Below are 10,438 nucleotides of genomic sequence, written 5' to 3' on the forward strand. Positions count from 1 at the left end.
CGCACGGTTGTGGTTCGTCTTCTTCTCCGGCGGGAGGAGGGCATGCTGGCGACGGAGGTTGGGGGTCGGGGAGCGTCCTGGGCCGCCGGCGGTCGAGGGAGAGGGGCGAGGCGTCGTTGGCGAGGACGAAGAGGCTCCTGGTACAGCGGCGAGGCTCGGGGCGGCTCCAGTCGAGGTAGAGGGTCTGCGGGCTCCGGCGGGAACGAGCCTTCGATTGGGGCGGCTCCGGCGAGATGGGGTTCAATTGGGTGGTCGAGGAGAGGCAGTGATGAGAGGGGAAGAGATTGGTGTGAGAGAGGAGTGCTCTGGTGGCCTCTATTTATAGTGGCGCGTGAGTGCTGTGGGTGCCCGTGGAGGTCGTCCATGGCACCGGCGTTCTGAGGCGCGAAGGGTCAAGCTACGAGGCGCGGCGTGTAGGCGACTGCTAGGCGGAGCTATTGAGCGCGACGGCACATCAAATGGTGGACAGAGGCGTGCAGGCGACGCTCGAGTGCTCTCGGTATGGCGCGACCGAGTTTTGATGATGGCGACGGTGACACGGCGGCCGCAGGCTAGCGACGCTGTCTAGCTTGCAGAGGGTGGTGAGGCGGTGCTCGACGTAGTTCTAGACCTTGCAGGGGAGGACGAGGCTGTCGGGGCGAGGACGGGTACTGCGGCGTCCAGGGTTGTGCCAGGGCGCGCTCACCGCGTGCGCTGGCATGCCTTGGCGAGGTGCTGGGCGCGCGTGTTCTGGACAATTGTGTGTGTCTCTTTGCGTAGGGCTGGTACAGGCGTGCTCAGGGGAGTACATAGAAGCTCGATGACATGGCGAGAGAGAGAGGGGAAGGTCAGAGAGAGGAGTGGCAAGCATGGCCGGCATGGTGCAAGACATTGCTTAGTTTAGGTTTTCTCCACGCTTTAATCGACGGTGCAAGGACATGGCTTGATGCAGGGGTTGCAGAGGGTGGTGATCATCACGAGTTGAAAGGGGTTTAGGCCAAAATCCTCTGGATAATAGCATGTAACATGAAACAAAGATGCTGCCTGCCATGTGTTCGATAAAATGGCCGCAAGAAAATTCTTTTCAAATTTTGAAATTCTTTATGGTGCAACTCAAACATATTAATTATAGGTTAGTTTGGTGGTGGTGGGGTTCAATTTGGAAAAGGATTGCAATTTTTCAAAAGTGAGGTGATCTTCTCTTTAATTTAAAGTCCTCTCTTGTCAATCTTATTCTGGTCAACCTGGTCAACTTCAGCAGAGATGGTCAACATGAAAGTTGTTGACCTTGACATGGTCTTGGATGACATGGTCATAGTTGACCAAGTTTGGTTGAAGAAAAGTCAAAGCCAGAGGGGTAAAGAGGGGATCATGTTAAAAATCACACAAATGACCATCATCACATGTGAGATGGTTTTGAGTTTTCCTTTGATTTGATTCTTGTTTCTTTGATGCAAATGTGTTTGTTTATCATATATAAGTATTCTACAAGCAATAGATCAAGCATTTGTGGCTTTGGTTGAAGATTTGCAAAATGGGCCAAAGTGTATGTGAGTGAAATATGGAATTTTCTCACTATTTGATTTCTCTTCATTTGATTTGACTTTGGTTGACTCTAATGAGATTCTTATTAGTTTAGAAACATTTTCAAACCATTGAATCCATTTCCAAAGGTCTTGTTCAAAGATTTGCAAAAATGGCCATAACACATAAGAGGTGATGTGTCACTTTTCATTAAACTTGTAAATAGTTCATCTTGCTTTACTTGGACATGGGTTAGGGTCAATTAAGTGTTATAATAGGTTGAGAGATGGTTTCCCAACATTTGGTCAAGGTTTAAAGTCATAGGGCAAAAATTGGGGATTATGGCTATGTGTCACATATGCCTCTATGCATATGGTGCATTTGAGTTTTAATGTGACTTAGCTTGACCCAATTGGTGTGGTTGAGTGTTGAAATGGTATATAGGAGTGATCCCTCCATTCACAACATGTATTAGGGTCAAGATTCTTAAATTCACATATTTGCTATTTTACTCTCATATGCCTCTATGGCATTTTTAGTTTCTTTTTATTTTCTTTGGAAACAACTTGGATTTGGTTTGATAAGCCTTAGGTAAGGTGTATGAAGGTTTTCCAAACCTTTAAGCAAAGTAGAAAGCTTAGGGTAAAGTTTTATAAATATAGCCATAGGCACATATGCCTTTTTCTTATTTATTTTCCTTTTATTTTATTTTAGCTAGGGTGGTGAAAAGAGAGGTGAGGTTTAGGGTTTAAGATTATTTCAAACTACTATAACAAGCAATCATGGCAATAGCACAAGAATTAAGCAAGGTCACTATGTATCCTACTTAATTAATAAAAGTTTTTGTTGGTTCCAAAATTTGGAACTAGTGAAATTCATTTATTTTGTTTTGAAATTTTTGGGATGTTACAAACCCTTCCCCCTTAAACAAATCTTGTCCCGAGATTTTAAGAAAAGTTAGGTCCCTAAGAGAGATTGAGCAGTTGGAATAACAGGAAGACATACTTGTCATGGTCTGGGGTGCTTCCTGGGCTTCAGTGGCAGTCATGTGGTAGAGATGGCCGTTGTTGTTGTTCTGGTTCCTTCTTCCGGCAAAGCGACGCTGTTGCTGAGCTGGTGCAGCGGTATTGGCGGCAATCCTGGCAAGCTTTTTGGGGCACTCATTGGAGAAGTGACCCACAATTCCACATTCATAGCAGTTGACGGTGGACTTGTCTTTGGGGATGACGGGGGTAGCATTGCTTCCAGTCCTTGGGGCAGTATTGGGGTTGTTGTTGTTTCCAGTGTTGTTGCTGTTGTTGGGGTGGTTGTTGTTGTTGTGGTTGTTGTTGTTGTTGTTGCCTCCGGGCTTCGGGGGTCCTCCGTTGTTGTTGTTGTGGTGGTTGGGGCGATAACTCTGAGCAGGGGGTTTGTTGTATTTTGGGGTGAATCCTCCAGGGGAGTTATTGCGGTACTTCTGGGTATGGTGGGATCCATTCTGGTTCATCATTCTACGTTTGCGGTTCTCATTGGCTTGATGTAGCTTTCCTTCCATCTGTATGGCTGAGTCCACGAGGGCTTCTAAGTCAGCGAACGGAATGTTCACCAACACAGTTTGCATCTCATCCTGCAGTCCGTTCAGAAATCTTTCCTTCCGCTTCTCATTGGTGTCTGTCTCATCCGGGGCGTACCTTGATAGAGTGAGAAACCTGTCGCGGTATTCCACCACGGACATTCTTCCTTGCTTGAGTTCACGGAACTCGTCTCTCATCTTCTTGATCAGTCCTTGGGGCACATGGTATTTGCTAAACTTCAGCTTGAAGTCTTCCCATGTCATCATCTGTCCCGCATTCATCGCACGGGCACTTGTCCACCAGGCTCTGGCAGGTCCTGACAGGTAGTGGGTGGCAAACAGTACTTTTTCTGCGGCTTCAACTCCCGCAACTTCAAGGTTCTTCTCCATGGTCTGGAGCCAGTCATCAGCATCAAGGGGCTCTTCAGTCCTGTTGAACATCGGAGGGTTGGTGTGCTGAAAGTTCTTCAGCTTCGATCCAGGGTGATCGTTGTTTCCGTGGCCTTGATTGTTCTGAGCTATCTGTTGCAGTGCAGCAATGTTGGCTTGGCGTTCAGCTCTCTCGACTTCTCGGTCTGCCATCATCGTTTGCAGCAGTTGCATCATGGCATCCTGGGTGGCGTTGCGGGTTGGTGGGGCCATCTAAACATTGATGTAGATGATAAGATAAGAGGGAAATTTCTATGGTTTGTTTTGTTAAAGTTTAAAAAGTTCATAACATTGAAAACTTGAGTGGTGTTGCGGGGGTAAAAACCAACAACACTTTTTCATTCATACCAAGCATCACACATTACAAAGCTAACACACCGTTGGTTTGAAGAACCATTCATCGCTCTACGATACAAGGGGATCCTGATACAACTCACACCTACTTAAGTGCTGGGGTGATACTACTCTTCCGGGTGGATTCTTCTTCTTCACGGGTGATGTGCTTGGCGAGAGGCGAGGGCGTTGTCCAAATCCCTGCGGGTTTTGTACTGCCTGAAGTCCTGAGGTGCTACATAGGGGTTCATCTCCTGGGGTGGGGGCATGGTCATTGGTCTTCCCATGGAGTCATGTCTTGGCTAGTAGATGAAGCGAGTGTTCTTGATCTTGTCCTCATTTTGTCCACACAGACGGGAAATTGCTTCTTGCATAGTTTTGATTAGTCCTTCCTTCCAAGTGTTTCCCGTTGCAGAAACCCAGATGGTTTCCCATACCGGGGCATCATACCCTCTTCTTAGATCAGTAGAAACGTCCCACCGAGGTGGTTCTCCTAACTGAGCTTTGAGGGGTATTCCGAAGAATTCAGGATACGGGTGTCCTAGATATTCAACCAGTTGTTTCAAATCCTTTTCGAACCGCAGTTCTCCTCCGTGACCAAGCTGATAGAACTCCCATTGGTACTCCATCTGTGAAGAATTATGATGAGCAAGTTAGAGAAGTGTGTCAAAATTTTAGGTAATAGTATAAGAAGAATAGAGCATAACTTTCTTATTTGAAAAAGATCTCAATGATAAGAGGGGGAATAAGTTTTCAGAAATATTCACTTTCTTTGTTTTGGAAACTAAGTTTTTCGGACGTCCATTCTAACTAGGGTCTCCTAAGGTCAAACAATGGCTCTGATACCAACTTGTCAACACCCGGATTTTTAAGTCCAGATGCCTATTATGCCATTCCTCGCAATCCCAGGAATATTGTTTTTGCGAGACATAATAGATTGATATCACAACACATCATTCATTACAACACATAATCGTCTTACAAATAAAGGATCACATGATCCAGTCTCATTACAATAGTAGTTGATCTATCGATCAACGAACATCACAAATAGCGGAAGCGAAGTAGTAGTGGCTATCTAATCCACAGGCCAACGCTTGACGTCAGGAGCAGTCCTAGTTGTCGTAGACGTCCTGCTGTCCTTCTTCCGGGTTCTGGTACTCCTCTTCATAGTCTGGCCATTTGAATAGCCAGGGACAAAGCCATGAGTACTTTTAAAGTACTCGCAAACTAATACTAGTGTAAGCACTATCAATTTTTAGTAAGGGGATACTAAGCTCTAGGTTTATTTGCATAAAGCCAAGTTTATTTCATAAACATTTAGAAAAGACTCTTCATTTGCTAACCTAACTCAAGTGGGAACATTAGTGTCATTCCCACAACTCTGTTGTGATTCAATTCAAAGTCACCATTCACCTTTTAAATTCAAGTCCCAAGTCATATGTCACATTTTTGAAAATGGTCTGATGACGGAACAGTATGGCCTTTCCAACCGTCCATAACCGTGGACACGGCTATTCGAATAGTTCTATGATACGTCTCCGACGTATCGATAATTTCTTGTGTTCCATGCCACATTATTGATGTTATCTACATGTTTTATGCACACTTTATGTCATATTCGTGCATTTTCTGGAACTAACCTATTAACAAGATGCCGAAGTGCCAGTTGCTGTTTTCTGCTGTTTTTGGTTTCAGAAATCCTAGTAACGAAATATTCTCGGAATCGGACGAAATCAACGCCCAAGTTCCTATTTTCATCGGAAGCATCCAGAACACCCGGGAAGGACCAGAGGGGGGGCACTGGGCCCCCAGACCCTAGGACGGCGCGGCCCAGGCCCTGGCCGCGCCGCCCTATGGTGTCGTCGCCCCTTCGACCCTCCTGCGCCGCCTCTTCGCCTATATAAAGCCCCTGGATCGAAAACCCTGATGCGTTCGACGAAAACCACAGAAACCTTCCAGAGCCGCCGCCATCGCGAGGCCAAGATCTGGGGGACAGGAGTCTCTGTTCCGACACACTGCCGGAGCGGGGAAGTGCCCCCGGAAGGCTTCTCCATCGACACCGCTGCCATCTCCATCGCCATCTTCATCACCGCTGCTGCTCCCATGAGGAGGGAGTAGTTCTCCATCGAGGCTCGGGGCTGTACCGGTAGCTATGTGGTTCATCTCTCCCATGTACCTCAATACAATAATCTCATGAGCTGCTTTACATGATTGAGATTCATATGAGTTTTGTATCACTATTCATCTATGTGCTACTCTAGCAATGTTATTAAAGTAGTTATATTCCTCCTGCACGTGTGTAAAGGTGACAAGCAGTGTGCACCGTGTTAGTACTTGGTTTATGCTATGATCATGATCTCTTGTAGATTGCGAAGTTAACTATTGCTATGATAATATTGATGTGATCTATTCCTCCTACATATGCATGAAGGTGACAGTGTGCATGCTATGTTAGTACTTGGTTTAGTCTTTTGATCTATCTTACACTATAAGGTTACTAAAATATGAACATTAATTGTGGAGCTTGTTAACTCCGGCATTGAGGGTTCGTGTAATCCTACGCAATGTGTTCATCATCCAACAAAAGTGTAGAGTATGCATTTATCTATTCTGTTATGTGATCAATGTTGAGAGTGTCCACTAGTGAAAGTGTAATCCCTAGGCCTTGTTCCTAAATACTGCTGCGTTACTACTGCTTGTTTAATGCTTTCACCGTGTTACTACTGCTGCAATACTACCACCATCAACTACACGCCAGCAAGCTATTTTCTGGCACCGTTGCTACTGCTCATATATATTCATACCACCTGTATTTCACTATCTCTTCGCCGAACTAGTGCACCTATTAGGTGTGTTGGGGACACAAGAGACTTCTTGCTTTGTGGTTGCAGGGTTGCATGAGAGGGATATCTTTGACCTCTTCCTCCCTGAGTTCGATAAACCTTGGGTGATCCACTTAAGGGAAAACTTGCTGCTGTTCTACAAACCTCTGCTCTTGGAGGCCCAACACTGTCTACAGGAAAGGAGGGGGAACGTAGACATCAAGCACTTTTCTGGCGCCGTTGCCGGGGACCAGAAAGCTACACCACAGGGATTTCCTCCCTCGTCAACCCCGCGCCAGTCCTGGACAGCATCAAGCACTTTTCTGGCGCCGTTGCCGGGGAGGAAAGGTAAAAGGCACTCATACTCCGGTTCCAGGTAAAGTACTTTTCTGGCGCCATTGTGTTTGTGCTCGAAGCTATTTCCTTTAGATCCTGCAATTGCATCTTTTTGTTTCTTGTTTACACTAGTAAGGCATAATGGACAACATCTGTGAGCTTTTTATTCTATTTCCTGAGTCAAGACATGAATGGTTTAATGCGAAAATTAAAAAACCCATGGAATCTTATTTGCATGCTAGTAGCAATGATATTAGTATGAACGCTTTGAACACCATTGTTGCTAATGATATGGAAAATTCTAAGCTTGGGGAAGCTGGCTTTGATGAGCATGATATTTTTAGTCCCCCAAGCATTGAGGAGAAAATTTTCTTTGATGATACTTTGCCTCCTATTTATGATGATTATAATGATAGTAGTCTTTTGGTACCACCTACTATGGAGAGTAAATTTTGTTGTGATTATACTATGCCTCCAACACTTGATGAGAATAATAATGATAGCTACTTTGTTGAATTTGCTCCCACTATTACTAATAAAATTGATTATGCTTATGTGGAGAGTAATAATTTTATGCATGAGACTCATGATAAGAATGCTTTATGTGATGGTTATATTATTGAGTTTGCTCATGTTGCTACTGAAAGTTATTATGAGAGAGGAAAATATGGTTGTAGAAATTTTCATGTTACTAAAATGCCTCTCTATGTGCTGAAATTTTTGAAGCTATACTTGTTTTATCTTCCTATGCTTGTTACTTTGCTCTTCATGAACTTGTTTATTTACAAGATTCCTTTGCATAGGAAGCATGTTAGACTTAAATGTGTTTTGAATTTGCCTCTTGATGCTCTCTTTTGCTTCAAATACTATTTCTTATGAGTGCATCATTAAAACTGCTGAGCCCATCTTAATGGCTATAAAGAAAGAACTTCTTGGGAGATAACCCATGTGTTATTTTGCTACAGTACTTTGTTTTATATTTGTGTCTTGGAAGTTGTTTACTACTGTAGCAACCTCTCCTTATCTTAGTTTTGTGTTTTGTTGTGCCAAGTAAAGCCGTTGATAGAAAAGTAAGTACTAGATTTGGATTACTGCGCAGTTCCAGATTTCTTTGCTTTCACGAATCTGGGTCCACCTCCCTGTAGGTAGCTCAGAAAATTAAGCCAATTTACGTGCATGATCCTCAGATATGTACGCAACTTTCATTCAATTTGAGCATTTTCATTTGAGCAAGTCTGGTGCCATTTTAAAATTCGTCAATACGAACTGTTCTGTTTTGACAGATTCTGCCTTTTATTTCGCATTGCCTCTTTTGCTATGTTGGATGAATTTCTTTGATCCACTAATGTCCAGTACCATTATGCAATGTCCAGAAGTGTTAAGAATGATTGTGTCACCTCTGAATATGTTAATTTTTATTGTGCACTAACCCTCTAATGAGTTGTTTCGAGTTTGGTGTGGAGGAAGTTTTCAAGGATCAAGAGAGGAGTATGATATACTATGATCAAGATGAGTGAAAGCTCTAAGCTTGGGGATGCCCCGGTGGTTCACCCCTGCATATATCAAGAAGACTCAAGCGTCTAAGCTTGGGGATGCCCAAGGCATCCCCTTCTTCATCGACAAATTATCAGGTTCCTTCTCTTGAAACTATATTTTTATTCGGTCACATCTTATGTGCTTTACTTGGAGCGTCTGTATGTTTTTGTTTTTGTTTGTGTTTGAATAAATTGGATTACATCATGCTTGTGTGGGAGAGAGACACGCTCCGCTGTAGCATATGGACAAGTATGTCCTTGGTTTCTACTCATAGTATTCATGGCGAAGTTTCTCCTTCGTTAAATTGTTATATGGTTGGAATTGGAAAATGATACATGTAGTAATTGCTATAATGTCTTGGGTAATGTGATACTTGGCAATTATTGTGCTCTTGTTTAAGCTCTTGCATCATATACCTTGCACCCATTAGTGAAGAAATACATAGAGCTTGTTAAAATTTGGTTTGCATGAGTGGTTTCTCTAGAGTCTAGATATTTTCTAGTAAGATGTTTGAACAACAAGGAATACGATGTATAGTTTTATAATGCTTGTAATATGTCTTCTATGTGAGTTTTGCTGTACTAGTTCATGCTTGTGTTTGCTTCAAACAACCTTGCTAGCCTAAACCTTGTATCGAGAGGGAATACTTCTCATGCATCCAAAATCCTTGAGCCAACCACTATGCCATTTGTGTCCACCATACCTACCTACTACATGGTATTTTCCGCCATTCCAAAGTAAATTGCTTGAGTGCTACCTTTAAAATTCCATCATTCACCTTTGCAATATATAGCTCATGGGACAAATAGCTTAAAAACTATTGTGGTATTGAATATGTAATTATGCACTTTATCTCTTATTAAGTTGCTTGTTGTGCGATAACCATGTTCACTGGGGACGCCATCAACTATTCATTGTTGAATTTCATGTGAGTTGCTATGCATGTCCGTCTTGTCTGAAGTAAGAGAGATCTACCACCCTATGGTTAAGCATGCATATTGTTAGAGAAGAACATTGGGCCGCTAACTAAAGCCATGATCCATGGTGGAAGTTTCAGTTTTGGACATATATCCTCAATCTCATATGAGAAAATTATTAATTGTTGTTACATGCTTATGCATAAAAGAGGAGTCCATTATCTGTTGTCTATGTTGTCCCGGTATGGATGTCTAAGTTGAAGAATAATCAATAGCGAGAAATCCAATGCGAGCTTTCTCCTTAGACCTTTGTACAGGCGGCATAGAGGTACCCCTTTGTGACACTTGGTTAAAACATGTGCATTGTGATGATCCGGTAGTCCAAGCTAATTAGGACAAGGTGCGGGCACTATTAGTACACTATGCATGAGGCTTGCAACTTGTAAGATATAATTTACATGATACATATGCTTTATTACTACCGTTGACAAAATTGTTTCATGTTTTCAAAATAAAAGCTCTAGCACAAATATAGCAATCGATGCTTTCCTCTTTGAAGGACCATTCTTTTACTTTTAATGTTGAGTCAGTTCACCTATTTCTCTCCACCTCAAGAAGCAAACACTTGTGTGAACTGTGCATTGATTCCTACATACTTGCATATTGCATTTGTTATATTACTCTATGTTGACAATATCCATGAGATATACATGTTACAAGTTGAAAGCAACCGCTGAAACTTAATCTTCCTTTGTGTTGCTTCAATGCCTTTACTATGAATTATTGCTTTATGAGTTAACTCTTATGCAAGACTTATTGATGCTTGTCTTGAAGTGCTATTCATGAAAAGTCTTCGCTTTATGATTCACTTGTTTACTCATGTCATTTACCATTGTCTTGGATTGCTGCATTCACTACATATGCTTTACAAATAGTATGATCAAGTTTATGATGGCATGTCACTCCAGAAATTATCTGTGTTATCGTTTTACCTGCTCGGGACGAGC

This window comes from Lolium perenne, chromosome 4 (assembly GCF_019359855.2).
Source record: "Lolium perenne isolate Kyuss_39 chromosome 4, Kyuss_2.0, whole genome shotgun sequence".
Classification (NCBI taxonomy): Eukaryota; Viridiplantae; Streptophyta; class Magnoliopsida; order Poales; family Poaceae; genus Lolium; species Lolium perenne.